The sequence below is a fragment of the Lycorma delicatula genome, chromosome 4 (genome assembly GCF_047948215.1).
Source record: "Lycorma delicatula isolate Av1 chromosome 4, ASM4794821v1, whole genome shotgun sequence".
Lineage (NCBI taxonomy): Eukaryota > Metazoa > Arthropoda > Insecta > Hemiptera > Fulgoridae > Lycorma > Lycorma delicatula.
Genome location: NC_134458.1, coordinates 194,771,195 through 194,784,209, shown reverse-complemented (window position 1 = coordinate 194,784,209; position 13,015 = coordinate 194,771,195). Strand labels below are relative to the sequence as shown.

General features: G+C 36.4%; 1 protein-coding gene across 6 annotated transcripts in view; it reads left to right on the top strand.

Annotated features, from left to right (window-relative positions):
- The window catches only part of LOC142323005 (uncharacterized), a 381,529-nt gene that overhangs the window by 319,610 nt on the left and 48,904 nt on the right, over positions 1-13,015 (top strand). For all 6 annotated transcript variants that reach the window (XM_075362100.1, XM_075362099.1, XM_075362102.1 and 3 more), the window contains one exon: positions 9,784-9,901. The gene's annotated coding sequence lies outside the window, so the exon portion shown is untranslated. The remainder of the gene's footprint in view (positions 1-9,783; positions 9,902-13,015) is intronic.

Here is a 13,015-nt window from a genome sequence, read left to right as displayed (position 1 = left end):
TTGCGAATGATCGAGTCCTTTTTTGTTTATTTCGAACAAACAAAAAAGCTATAAACTTGAAATATACGCCACTTAACAACTTACTAGAAAAACGAAATGATTTAGAATTATTAATTCTTGGAAAAGTATACCTCATTTTTTTAAAAATTAATTTAATAAATTTAGCTCTTCAACGAATTTGAAGTAATAAAGTTAAAATTGTGTTATTGTGGAAGGTTTTCTAGAGCCAAAATAATTGTATTGAATTAAAAATATTAAAAATACGTCGAGTGCCTTAAGGAAGAGTATAAATGCCACCTTATTTAGCATAGCCATCAACTGTAGTACTAAATGCGCATGAGCCACCTGTTTCATGTTCTTTATTTGTTGATGATTTTGCTATATATACAGATGTCCCAAAAGTCGCTTGACCGAGAAATCCATTCATAATAGATTTTCCGAGTTGGTTATTGCTTGCAGTAGTGTGCATCGTATTTTGAAAGCATCGAAACGAAAAGCTTATCGTCCCCAACTGCTTCAGAGTTTAATAGAAGATGACTTTGACAGGAGTCTTGAGTACGCTGTGATGCAGAGCCTAATTTTCAAAATCGCATTTTGTGGACGGATGAAACTTTCTTTAATTCTGGACTAGGCAAAATCCGCAACTGTTGCACGAAACAACATTGACAGTGCCAAGTTTACTGTGTGGTGTGCAGTGAGCCATGCCTATGTGATAGGTCCCTATTTTTTGCAGAACGAATATAATGACACCGTCGCTGTCACTGTTGAGTGGTACAACACAATGTTACGAACATTTTTCATTCCCGAAATGAGACGGCCTCGCCTAAGGGACATGCGGATGTAGCAGGGTGGTGCCACCAGTTATACTGCAGGAGTGTCAATTACAACCCTTTGACCACACATCCCGAAACGTCTCATCTACAGATTTGGTGATATCCATTGGCCACCCAGATCCCCCAGTCTAACTCCACCGGACTATTTCCTCTGGGGGTTATCTAAAGGAAAAGGTGTACAGCACAAAACCCACTACTATAAATTAACTGAAGGACAGCATCCGAAGGGAGGTACAGCCATCCCTGCGGAAGCCCTGCGCCAGACTATGCTGAACATGATTTTTAGGGTCAAATAATGTTCTCGTCAAGGTGATGCCCAGCTAAAGGATGTAATCTTCTACAGTCTTGCACACTATATTAAGTTTTGATAATCACGTCCTTCAGGTGGACACCATTACAACGAGAACACACCTAGGCTCTGTCTTAAGCTGCAGATTGGTGTGGTTGAATGTTGAATGTCAACTGGAGTGGCTGCAATTTCCCTTAAGTGCATTAGTTGTTTGTGGTTTGTTGACGTACACTTTCTCCTTCAAGGAACCCCAAAGGAAGTAGTCTGCCGGTGATAGATCTCGTGACCTCGCTGGCCAATTGATGTCATCAAATCGTAAAATGACAAAGGTCATGACTAAAGTAATACTAGTTAATAATAACAGGAGCCTACTCTCTAGTGATTTGAGCATAGAAATAGCAGCTAGATACGAAGCGGACTTCCTGGTGGCCACCGAACCTAATGTGTATTCGGCGGCCAGAGAACAGTGGCTGACCGATGGGAACGGTGATGTGGCAATTAGAAAGATCGTTGGAATGTGGATTATGATCTGTACGGTAGAGGTGACGGACTCATTGCTGTTGAGGTAAGCGATAAGATTATAATAGGTGTATATATCAGCCCTAACTGCAGCAGGGAATCTCTTAAGAACAGACTCCTTGACCTCCAACAAGTCATTATACGAGCTCGGAAGAGAATAGTAGTTCTTGGAGACTTTAACTGCAGGACTGTTCTAGCTGGAGCGGTCTCCTCGAACGCTAGAGGAAAACTCCTGGAGGAATTGCTGGCAGCGACAGGAATGATGGGACAGCCACCTACTAAGCAAGAGGGCATCAATCGGTCCTGGGTTTAGTTATAATTGATGGAAGGATGCGCACTGATGCAGCTGATTTCATGGTTCTTAATGACGAAACAGCCAGCGATCACAGAGCCATCTTTGTTAACTTCAGAGAGCAACAGCCAGAAATAAGACAGATATATAACAATATCAGACTGTCTGATCAACAGATATATAGAGTGGCTAATAATGCGGCAAATAGAATTAGAAATAGTACTCAGATAACACCTGAAATATCCCAAAATATAGTTAAAGAAGAGATGGCGAACATACCGAGGAGAAATAATATTAAACACAATATGGTCTACTGGTGGTCCAGGGAGATAGAGGAACAGCGTAGAATTATGCAAAGACACAAGAGGACGGCCCAGAGATTACGAGCTAGAGTTGGTTCGGAAATAGGATGTAACATTGCGACAGAGCAATATAGGCAAGCGAGAAAGACGCTTAACTTCCTCATAAAGCAGGCCAAAAGAAGGAAATGGTTAGAACTATGCGAGGAGTTGAATGCTGATCCGTGGGGAAAGGCTTTCAAAATAGTAACCAAGCGGCTTGGGAGACAAGCTCCGACACTGAATGAAGAAACGGCTGCGTTGCAGATCAGAAAGTTATTCCCCAGAACGGAGGAGCAATATAATAGAGAGGTGATAGAATGCCGGGGAGGAAGATTTACACAAAAAGAGGTCATGGAAGCTATAAATAAATTAAAAAATAAGAAAAGCCCCGGCCCAGATGGCATCCCAGCGGCCATCATTAAGATAATAGCTAGGATCGTACCTTGGGAAATAGTCGACGTAGCCAGCTACGGCCTACAAAATAGAAGCTTCCCTGAATGCTGGAAGGAAGCAAGAACAGTCTTCTTCCCAAAGGCAGGACAAATTCAAGAGAACACAGCATATAGACCGATTACGCTCATAAACAATATGGGAAAAGTAGTTGAAAGGTTGTTAGAAAATAGACTTAGAGAGGAAATAGAGGAAAAACAATGTCTACATCCGGAACAATACGGATTTAGAAAGGGACGGTCCACGGTGACCGCAGTCGAGAAGGTAAAAAACTGGGCATTAAATTGCAGAAGCGGTACATGGAGGACTAGAAAAATCCCCATGATCATAATGCTTGATGTTAGAAACGCATTTGGTACGGTCCCCTGGACAGCCATCATTTAGGCGCTTCAAGCCATGCAAATAAGTAAATACTTAGTAAATCAGATAGATCAATATCTGCAAAATAGGTTCATAGAGGTCAAAACCGTAGAAAGGAAAGCGATATTTCAGGTATTCGGAGGGGTGCCGCAGGGATCTGTCCTTGGCCCAACCTAATGGAATGGTTTCTATGATAAAATCTTCAGGCTGAACTACCCCGAAGGGGTATCGATAGTAGGATACGCGGATGATATCGCAATATTAGTAGAAAACAGAGATATTAATGAACTGGAGAACAAGGCAAACCAAGCGCAGAACAACAGATGAATGGATGGAGGATAACAAATTAGAAATAGCTCCTAATAAATCCTGTTGCCTGGTCCTCTCGGGTAGAAGACCATTAAGAAGTGTGAATCTAAATATCAGAGGACAGAGAATCGATGAAGTAAAAGAAACAAAATACTTGGGGGTACTTCTGGACAAAAGTTTAAGGTTCAGCAAGCATATTGATATGATTTGTGGGAGAGTTACTCCTGCTGTAAAGGGATTAAGAGGATTATTTCAAAACCACGGCACACCTAAAATGGTTATTCGAAGATTGATAACCGCGGCTATCACTTCGGCGGTACTGTATGCGGCTCCCGTATGGGGTGCGGCAATGAACATACAGCGAAATAAAAAGAAGTTGAGAAGTGTCCATAGACTGGCATTGCTGCGTGTAGCTGCTAGTTACTGTACGGTATCGTATTACGCGCTGTGCGTACTGACCGGGGTCCTACCCATAGACCTTCAGATAAAAGCCAGAACCCTCAGACACAGCGGTATGTCGAAAGAAGAGATGGAAGGGATTATAGAACAAGAATGGCAAGAAGAGCGGGCAGGGTCCAGAGTGGGAGAATGGACCAGACGCCTAATCCCTAATATTAAAAACCTGGAATAACAATAGACTCGGAGATGTCAATTTTTACATGACACAGTTACTGTCGGGGCACGGCTCTTTCGGTCAGTATCTGTATAGGATCGGGAAGAGAGCCACCCCGCAGTGCATCTATTGTCCAGAGAACGACGATGCCGAACATACGTTGTTCATATGTCCAAGATGGGCCGTTAACAGAGGTCAAACAGTAATTAATGGTCTTACAATAGAAAATCTCATAAACCGGTTGGGGTACAACAATGAGAACTGGGAATGGTTCCGCAGGTTCGCCGGGGAGGTCCTGCGGGCCAAAGAGGATGAAGACAGAAGAATGGAAGTATAAACAGTAGGGTAGGGCGGACAGTCACTCCATGGAGGGCCCGTACGCCTTGGTGTGCGGGTACCTGAGAAGGGGGTGAACTCCAGGGGAGTTTGAATTTGGGTTAAAATAAAAGACCAAGTCCCGGTCGGCGGGGTCGTCCCTGCGGGAGCCTAGGCTCTTTGTGGGATCGGCGCTGTCGATTAGAGGCCAAAGGCGTAAAGACCGAGTCCCGGTTCCCTACTGAGGCGCTGGGGGACGGCATAGCCGGACCTTGGCTCTAAAGCGGGGAATTAGAGGCAGGCAATGTAAAACAAAAGATCCGAGACCGGGGAGGCCGACCTGCCGTGCCGGACGTATAGCCGGCGGGTGGGGGACGCCTCCTTTGAGAGTAAAAGGACACTCTCCCCGACTGAGTATACTTAATTGGATATCCGGTCGGGGAGAGTAGGGGAGAAAAAAAAAAAGCTGGCCAATTGATGTCATCAAATCGTAAAATGAGGCGCCCCGGCGAAGTGTTAGCGGAGAGTTGCCATAGGCTGTCGTGCTGTGTGATAGGTAGCGCCATCCAGTTGCATCCACATTTATGACAGATCACGATGTTCTAACTCAGGAATGAGAAACGTATCGAGCATGTCGTTGTATCGATAACTATTAACGGCAGAACCATGTCTGTCCTCAATAAAGTACGGATCGGTGACACATGCATGAGTCACGGTACACAAAAATGTAACTTTGGCACTATGAAAAGTTTTTCGTGCACTTTGCGAGGGTTTTCTCGACCCTAAAACCTACAGTTTTGCTTATTAACGTAATCAGATGAGTGGGAATGGGCCTCGTCTGACGAAAACAGGTGCTCAAGAAATACTTTGTCCTCGTTGTACTTATCCAAGTGACAGGCTTAGTCGACACAACGTGTGTCGACTAAGTCTGTCTGGCGGGAGCAACTGCTTTGCTACCTGTATCTTATTGGTTACAGATGCAGGTCTTATCTCGTAATCCTGTGGACGCTGCTGCGGGGAACATTCACTTCCTGAGACGATCGACGTGTAGACTTGTTTGGACTTTGTTGCATGGCGTTTGCAACACGTTGAATTGCGTCATGGGAACGAGACTGTCGAGGACGTCCAAGGAACTTATTTTTTGTTAAAATTTTCTGTTTCTCAAAAGTTCCTCACTGCACGGGATAATGCATCGTGTTCGTTGAAGTGTTGTCCGAATTTCCTTTGTGTTGCGATGATCGAGTTCTGAGAAGCAAAAGTACGTACGCGATTTCCCTTGGGGTCCACAACATCATCAAGGACTAGACACCTGCAACAAATAATGCCAAAAAATATTCGCATGCATCGGCTTTCAAGAACAGTAACATAATAGTATATAAGATTACTCATGTTCCCCCAAATTACAAATAAAATATGTCCCATCAAAATGAGACACTGTATATAATGACTGATTTTGTAATTAATTTTTTTCAAATAGATTTTTATGCAGTCTTAAAAAAGTTATTAATTCCTCTTAATGTGATGATATATCGCTAAGTTTTAATATGTTATATGTTACGGATAGTAAATTTGTAAGGGGAAACTTTAATATATTTCTTTTATTATCGTTTTTTGTGAGTTATGAATGGAATAATAACAAAAAGAAAGATTACAACATAAAATCTCGTGAGTTATTACATTTGTCATTAAAACACACAAAATATTAGTATTTTTACTTAAACTGCATCGTTAAATTATTTTCTTCTTCTTTTGAAATTTATTTTAATGAGATACGAGTGTTTTAATTACTTCTTAAAACAAACTTTATAATTCTTTTCTTTTAATTATCTATTATGTTTAACTGATAAATTATTTTTAATATAATGTAAGTCATAATGGTTCTGGAATCCGTTCATAATTTCTTTTGACTAATGATTTTACTAAACATTTTTCATATTTGTATGGAAGTAAAAATTTAACAATGTTTTTTTACATCAGGTGTGATAACCAGAAAGGCTATTAGAGATGACACATGCGAGTCAATCACTCCTAAATTTGGCGTACTAAATTTATATCTATATCTAAACTATTATAGAGGAAGAGGATTTTCGTATGTTCGGGATAAACAAAAAAACTACTCCATCAAATCGCCAGCAAATTTTTACCCATGTTTCTTGATATAACTGAAAAGGTTTTTAAATGTATTTCATATCGAAAATATATGAGACATTCTTTCTGAACGAATGACGACATCCTACTCGTCAAAATTCGTTAAGACCGTTTCAGGTCTATAAGGGCTAAAATGAAAGGTCTTTAACTCTGCTTTCGAAATATGAGTAAAGAAGATAATTCTGCAATGTAGCGTATACAATAAAACGGCCGAAACCACGTGACTTTGAGTGTTTTTTTTTTCAAAAATATGACTATAAAACCACATTAATATGTTCGATTGAGGTCTATAAGGGCTCAAATGAAACGTTTTGAACTCTACATTCGAAAATCTGGATTGCAAAACTATTGTGCAAAAACGGTCAGTCCGTTTTGTTGAAATTTGGCGTGTTGCTTTATGATATCAAAATGTTCTTTCAGTCAAAAATCTGAAGATCCTATGTGTAATATAAATAATCGAAAAAATCCCAAAAAATCTTGTTCGTTTTTTCATTTTTTTTTAGCTATTGCTATTTTTTCATCAATATTAACGTATTTTTCGGTTTGAAGCTGATGATATTGTGTGTAAAATTTAGTACAACTTTTTTTCTCTCTCGATCTTTTCACTAAAATGAACAGTTATCAAGTTATATAAAAGAAAAAAGTGAATATTTTTGCGATTTTTCTACATTTTGTTTAATAAAACTTTAAGCTCACTTTTTGAACTGGACCATAACGAAATAATCATCTCTGATGATATTCCGGAGGCATTAAAGCAAAATTTATCGATCGCATAGAAAAAGTTCATATATGCCTATGTTAAAACAGATACCGCCTGAACTATGCCGAAAAAATATTTTAATTTATATCGTATTATTTTAATATTCTTTATTTAATAGAAACATAGAAAAGCTTTAAATAACCACAAGAAATACAGAAACGGTGAGGACGAAATGAGCACTTTGGAAAAAGAGGTTAATAATTTGGATATCCAGGGACTATTTAAAAAACGGTTCCGAGTCACCGCACAACATACATAATCCCAGGCAGCCGCTTGTGTTCGAATAATAGCAACATAAAATATCATACGCGTTTGACGTGTCAACGTATCATATCCCTTGACAGAATTCAGTTTGACGTGTTACGAGTAATAACCGCTCAACGTGTTACGTTCTACCTTCTTCTTCAATAATAATCTGTTATGTGGAAAGCCCTCTGTAGCCAGACTATGTAACTTTAGTAACTCTGTCTACCGCCAATGTTACTGCAACTGACAATGCAGAGAAGTTGCATAACCTCCCGGCAAAGTCAGAAAACTTATGTAAGTTACGCAAATCTTACGCAAGCCTTTGCTGGCCTTTTTAATTATTAAAAACTTATTCTATTATTTTATAAAATAATATTTTTAATCAATACTATTATATAATGAGGAAGAGGGTTTTTGTTTGTTCGGGATAAACAAAAAACCTACTCTGTCAATCGCAACCAAATTTTTACCCACGTTTCTTGGCATTACTGAGAAGGTTTTTAGATATCTCAAAAATCTCGGAAAAAATAATTTATATAGTAGTGGAAATTTTCTTGTTGAAGCACAAACTTTTATGAATTGAACCAATGAAATGCAAACTGTGAGCCTCTATCACTGTGTGAGCTGGATTTGAGCCGAATGATTTGAGTCAATCAAATGAATAATGTTACAAAAATAATAGAATTAAATTGTCGTTAAATAGAATAATATTAAATAAATTTTTAAAAAAATTATCTTTAAGAACAATGGGCTTCCCGTGGGGACTGCATCTGAGGCTAGAGTGATGAGGTATGCGAGCATTTCGTGGAGGCTAGGCCGATCTTCAGCATCAGTTGATAACAAACGGCCTGCCTCTGGGGCGCTGTTATAATAATATCTTTCTAAAAAATGGTCCGATTTTCAAAATTCAATCAGAGTATTTGCTAGTAGGTTGAAGGCTAACTTTTGAATGCATCAGGTACTCCCTCGATCTGACAGATCCCGTTTTTTTCGTAAAAATGGAAAATTATTTATTACAACTTGTAAATAATAAATAATTCCTTACGGTGTTGTACTTCTCATTCAGGCCACTAGGTGGCAAGCCACTAAATTCTCATGCTCCTTTCTTACAGCGAGCCGCTCCCAAGATATTTTTCAGTAAAAATATTTTCTATAGAGGTCTTATTGAAATTAAAGACAACGTCAGTGATTCTTAATCAACACCATGCAAAAACTACTGAAAATAAATGATGAAAATTTGCATACGTGTTCTTCTTACTGTGTAACTGCACACTAAGAAAGAAAGTTTTTGAAATTCCGAATTTAAAGGTGTAAAGTGGAATAATAATGAATTTTACAATTATTTTTAATTTCTCGGTAACGAATGAAGATATCAGCTTAATATTTTGTTTGTAATCTTCATACCAACATTTAAAAACCGATTTCTAAATTTTTGGAAATTCCGAGTTTTGCGAGTTAAAATGAATATTTGATTTTTTTTTTGAAACCCCGCTTTTTTCATTTCACGGTAAGAAATGAAGAAATCTGACTGATTTTTGGTGAGTGTAATCTTCATATGAATAAACCAATTTCTAGATTATTGAAATTCGATTAAGGGGATTCGATTAAGGAAATTCGAAAGGGGATTAAGAATGGTAAAAAAAAAAACATAATTGTTAATTATCTCACTCCCGAATGTAGTAAACGAGATATTCAATAGATTTAGACTTGCAAATACTCTTCAAAATGTTTAAAAACCATTTTCGGTTTTTTTTTTAAGGGGTGTAAATGTATACGGCGCTGTGGCTCAACCACCACAGCCACTGCTTTCGTTACTGTATGTGCGAACTAGCTGCACCTGCCTCCGGTTATTTCAGTACAAAATATAAAATTAAAATATTGACCGCTACGAGAAACGCAAGTAACCATGTAGCGTCGAACTGCGACGGGGAGCTAGTTAATAAATAATTATGTAAAAAAAGACATTTTGGTGATATAATTTTAAACTTTATCATTGTGGGAGGGGGATTATATTTTAAGCTCTATGTAAATTCTAGGAAAGTTTAAATGATATCTTTCCAGCTTTTTTCGGTTTTTTTTTCTTATTTCCAGTAGATCTGTAAATGATTATATTTGTAATATTTTAAATGTTTTAAGAATTCAGAATATAAAATTGTATTTTTAATAGAAAATTAATATTTCTTTACGTTATTTTAGTATAAAATGGCGTACTTAATTTAGTGATAAATTATTCTTTACTTACTTTTTTTACAGAATCAAAAGTGATTAATGAAAGAAATTACTAATAATTTATTTCATTTATTTACAGATAAAAACGGCGAGTGTGAACTCGGTTTACCAATTCAGTTCGGCATAGATGTTTTAACGTCTTGTGAATCAACAAAGAATATATTGGATAACTTTTGGGAAGATTGTGATGTTTTGCGGTTAGTATTATTAATAATATGATTTGCTTTATAATTCTACTTTTTTCTTTTTTTTTTTTTTTTGTTGATGAAATTAAATTTAATTCCACTTAACCCACTTCAATAAAAGGAGATGGTTCTTAATTATACCTATTTAAAAAAAAAAGCTTCTTCGTATAATTTTAATTTAAGTATGGAAACAGTTTTATACTGCATTTCTGAAAGGTATTTTGGGGCAGAACAGAATGGGGTTCTGTTCTGCCCCAAAATCTGCATTATGGTGGGTTTTTAATTTTTTTCCACCATCTTGGATCCGCCATATTGAATCAAATTTAACTACTCTCTTGTACGAAGTAAAGGAAGTAATCTGATCGCAAAAATTTCGGTTTTTAGATTTCAATGGAAATATCCATTTTGATTATCCCTGAATCTAATTTGAATAGTTACGGCGTGAAGTCTATACATACGTATGTATCTCGCATAACTCATAAACGACTAGCTGTAAAATGTTGAAATTTTGGATTTAGGGCTGTTGTAACATCTAATTTTGCACCTTTCCTTTTGATTACAATCGACTGAACCAAAAGTCTCCAAAAAGCCCAAAATCCAATACCGTTTGGATTTTGGACTTATACTTAACTGCAGTAATAAGCCGTCATTGAAAGCTTTTCAACGATATATTATAAGCGGTACTTATTTTCATTGGTTCCAGAGTTATAACCAAATAAAATTTTTATTAATGAAATATTTGGATCTTACATGGGGAAGGCACATCGGTTCGAATCAGACTTCATTTCCTTTTATTTTTTATTAATTTAATATTGATTTATATTAACCTCTGATTGTAATTAAAAAAAATGTTACGGTAAATAATAATTCAATAATAACAATTAAAAAAAAAAAAAATAAAAAATATCGGAAGTTATTAATGAAATAAAATTTGATGTACTTTTCATTTAAAAAAAATCTGTATATGTAATTCAATAGGCGTTCAAGGAAGTCATGTGGTCTCCACATCAGGTTTTTTTTTAACAGGAAGGTGAAAATATGACATTTAATTTCGATTTAAAATTTAATACGAAAAACAATGGTGAAATCCATTTTTCTGTTAATCCCTTCGTTATTGAGTTATAGCCATTCAAAGTTGCAACGACGAAAAAATTGCGTTAACAACAAAATTAGGTAAAACGCACTGCATGAGAAATGTTATTGCATTTTACATTCATAATGCGTACAATTGCAATGCTATAATAATCATAATAATAACCGATAGCTAATAATTAACAACACAGCAACTAATTAAACGGCTATATCAACTGATATTATTTACTTTAGATATTACAGTATTTATTTTAAAATTTTAAATAAATGTTATCGATCGTAAATTACTAATGAAATAAATTTTAAAAGCATACCATTCTACAATAAATGTTCAAAATGCTTCCCCTCTACAACTTGTCAGTGACCTAACCTTAAGTAATACCCGTTTATAACTTGTATCATGTCTTGTGGTACACGAGCATATTCGTCAACTGTTCTTCATTTCAATTCATCAAATCTGGATATTTTGTTTTTTAAACATTACATTTGAGGTATCTCCCAAAAAATTTAATCCAAAGGCGAGAGGTCCTGGCACTTGGCAGACCATTCTATGGCTGCTCTACGACTTATCCAGCGATTTAGAAATTGTCATTTAAAATTTGCCATGCCTGTAAACAATAATGAGGTGGTGCCCTATCTTGCTGAAACCGTACGTTATTTAATTCTTGTCCAACATTTTCCCGGATGTTTGGTAAAATTTTATCGGCTAGATAGTAAGCATCTCCTGTAAGATTGCCATCTAAAATAAAAGGTCCTACAATAGATTGATCGACGATTGTCGACCAAGCGTTCGCTTTCTGAGGGTGCTGTGTATGAGCTTCCAACATCTATCTGGAATTATTATCGCTTCAATACCGATAGTTTTGCCTATTCACATGGCCGTTTAACATAAAATTCGCTTCGTGTAAATATTATTGAATTAGAACAACTTGCGTCTAAGTCTAATTTTTGCATTATAATATCACAATGCTCAATTCAGCGGTCAAAAACATCTTCCGAAAGTTCTTGCAGCAGACGCAGCTTATAAGATTGAAATTTATTTGTTTTAAGAATTTTTTAAACTGAAAAATAACTGATTCAGAAAGTTGTAGTTAACGACTTTCTGAATCGATGAATGAGGGTCTTCAATAAAGGTCGGTAATTCATCTAATGAATTTGCTTCAGTCGTGATAGTTTTCGGTGTATCCAGTGCGAGGACTATTCTTTTAATGTACCGGTCTCTTCAAACCGCTGTACTATTTTAATCACAGTCGATTTACTTACCGGTTCTGTGTTTGGAAATCTATTATTGAATAAATCACATACCTCTTGTAAAGCGCGAAGTCTTGTCACCGTACATCATGAACAGAGTTATTCTTTCTGTTTCACATGAAGAATCCATTGATATTTGAAGAATTAGTATATAATAAAACTAAATAAATGAACGAGGAAACTAATAATAAAACTTAGACAAAAAAGAAATTTGAACCGCTACGCCTACAGCTTAATTTTTACTAGCACTACCAAATTTTACTATTACAAGAATGTTGAAGTAAAATGGTGAAATGACAAACTAATAACTTGCATTATTTCCACGGAATACAAACTGCATTGCTGTAAATTACCAGCTAATTTACTCAATTAAATTTGTAACACATTTTTTAGGTGATTAATTTTTTGTTGTGTTGTTAATTATTATATATTGTTTATTATTATCAATATTGTAGCATTGTTATTGTATGCATTATGAATGTAAGATGCAATAAAATTGTTCATACAGCGCGTCTTACCTCCTTTTATTGTTAACACAAATTTTCCGTCATTGCAAATTTGAATGGTTGTAACTCGAAAGGCACTAACTTGAAAGGCACTAACAGAAAAACGAGTTTCACCATTGTTTTTCTTGTAAAATTTTAAATCGTAATCACGTGTCATATGACCATTTTCTTCTTTAAAAAAATTAAGTTTGATCCAATATGGCGGACGAAAATTAAAAACCCACCATAATTCAGAATGCTTTTGAACTATGTAGAATCCCATTTTTTCTCCCTTAGA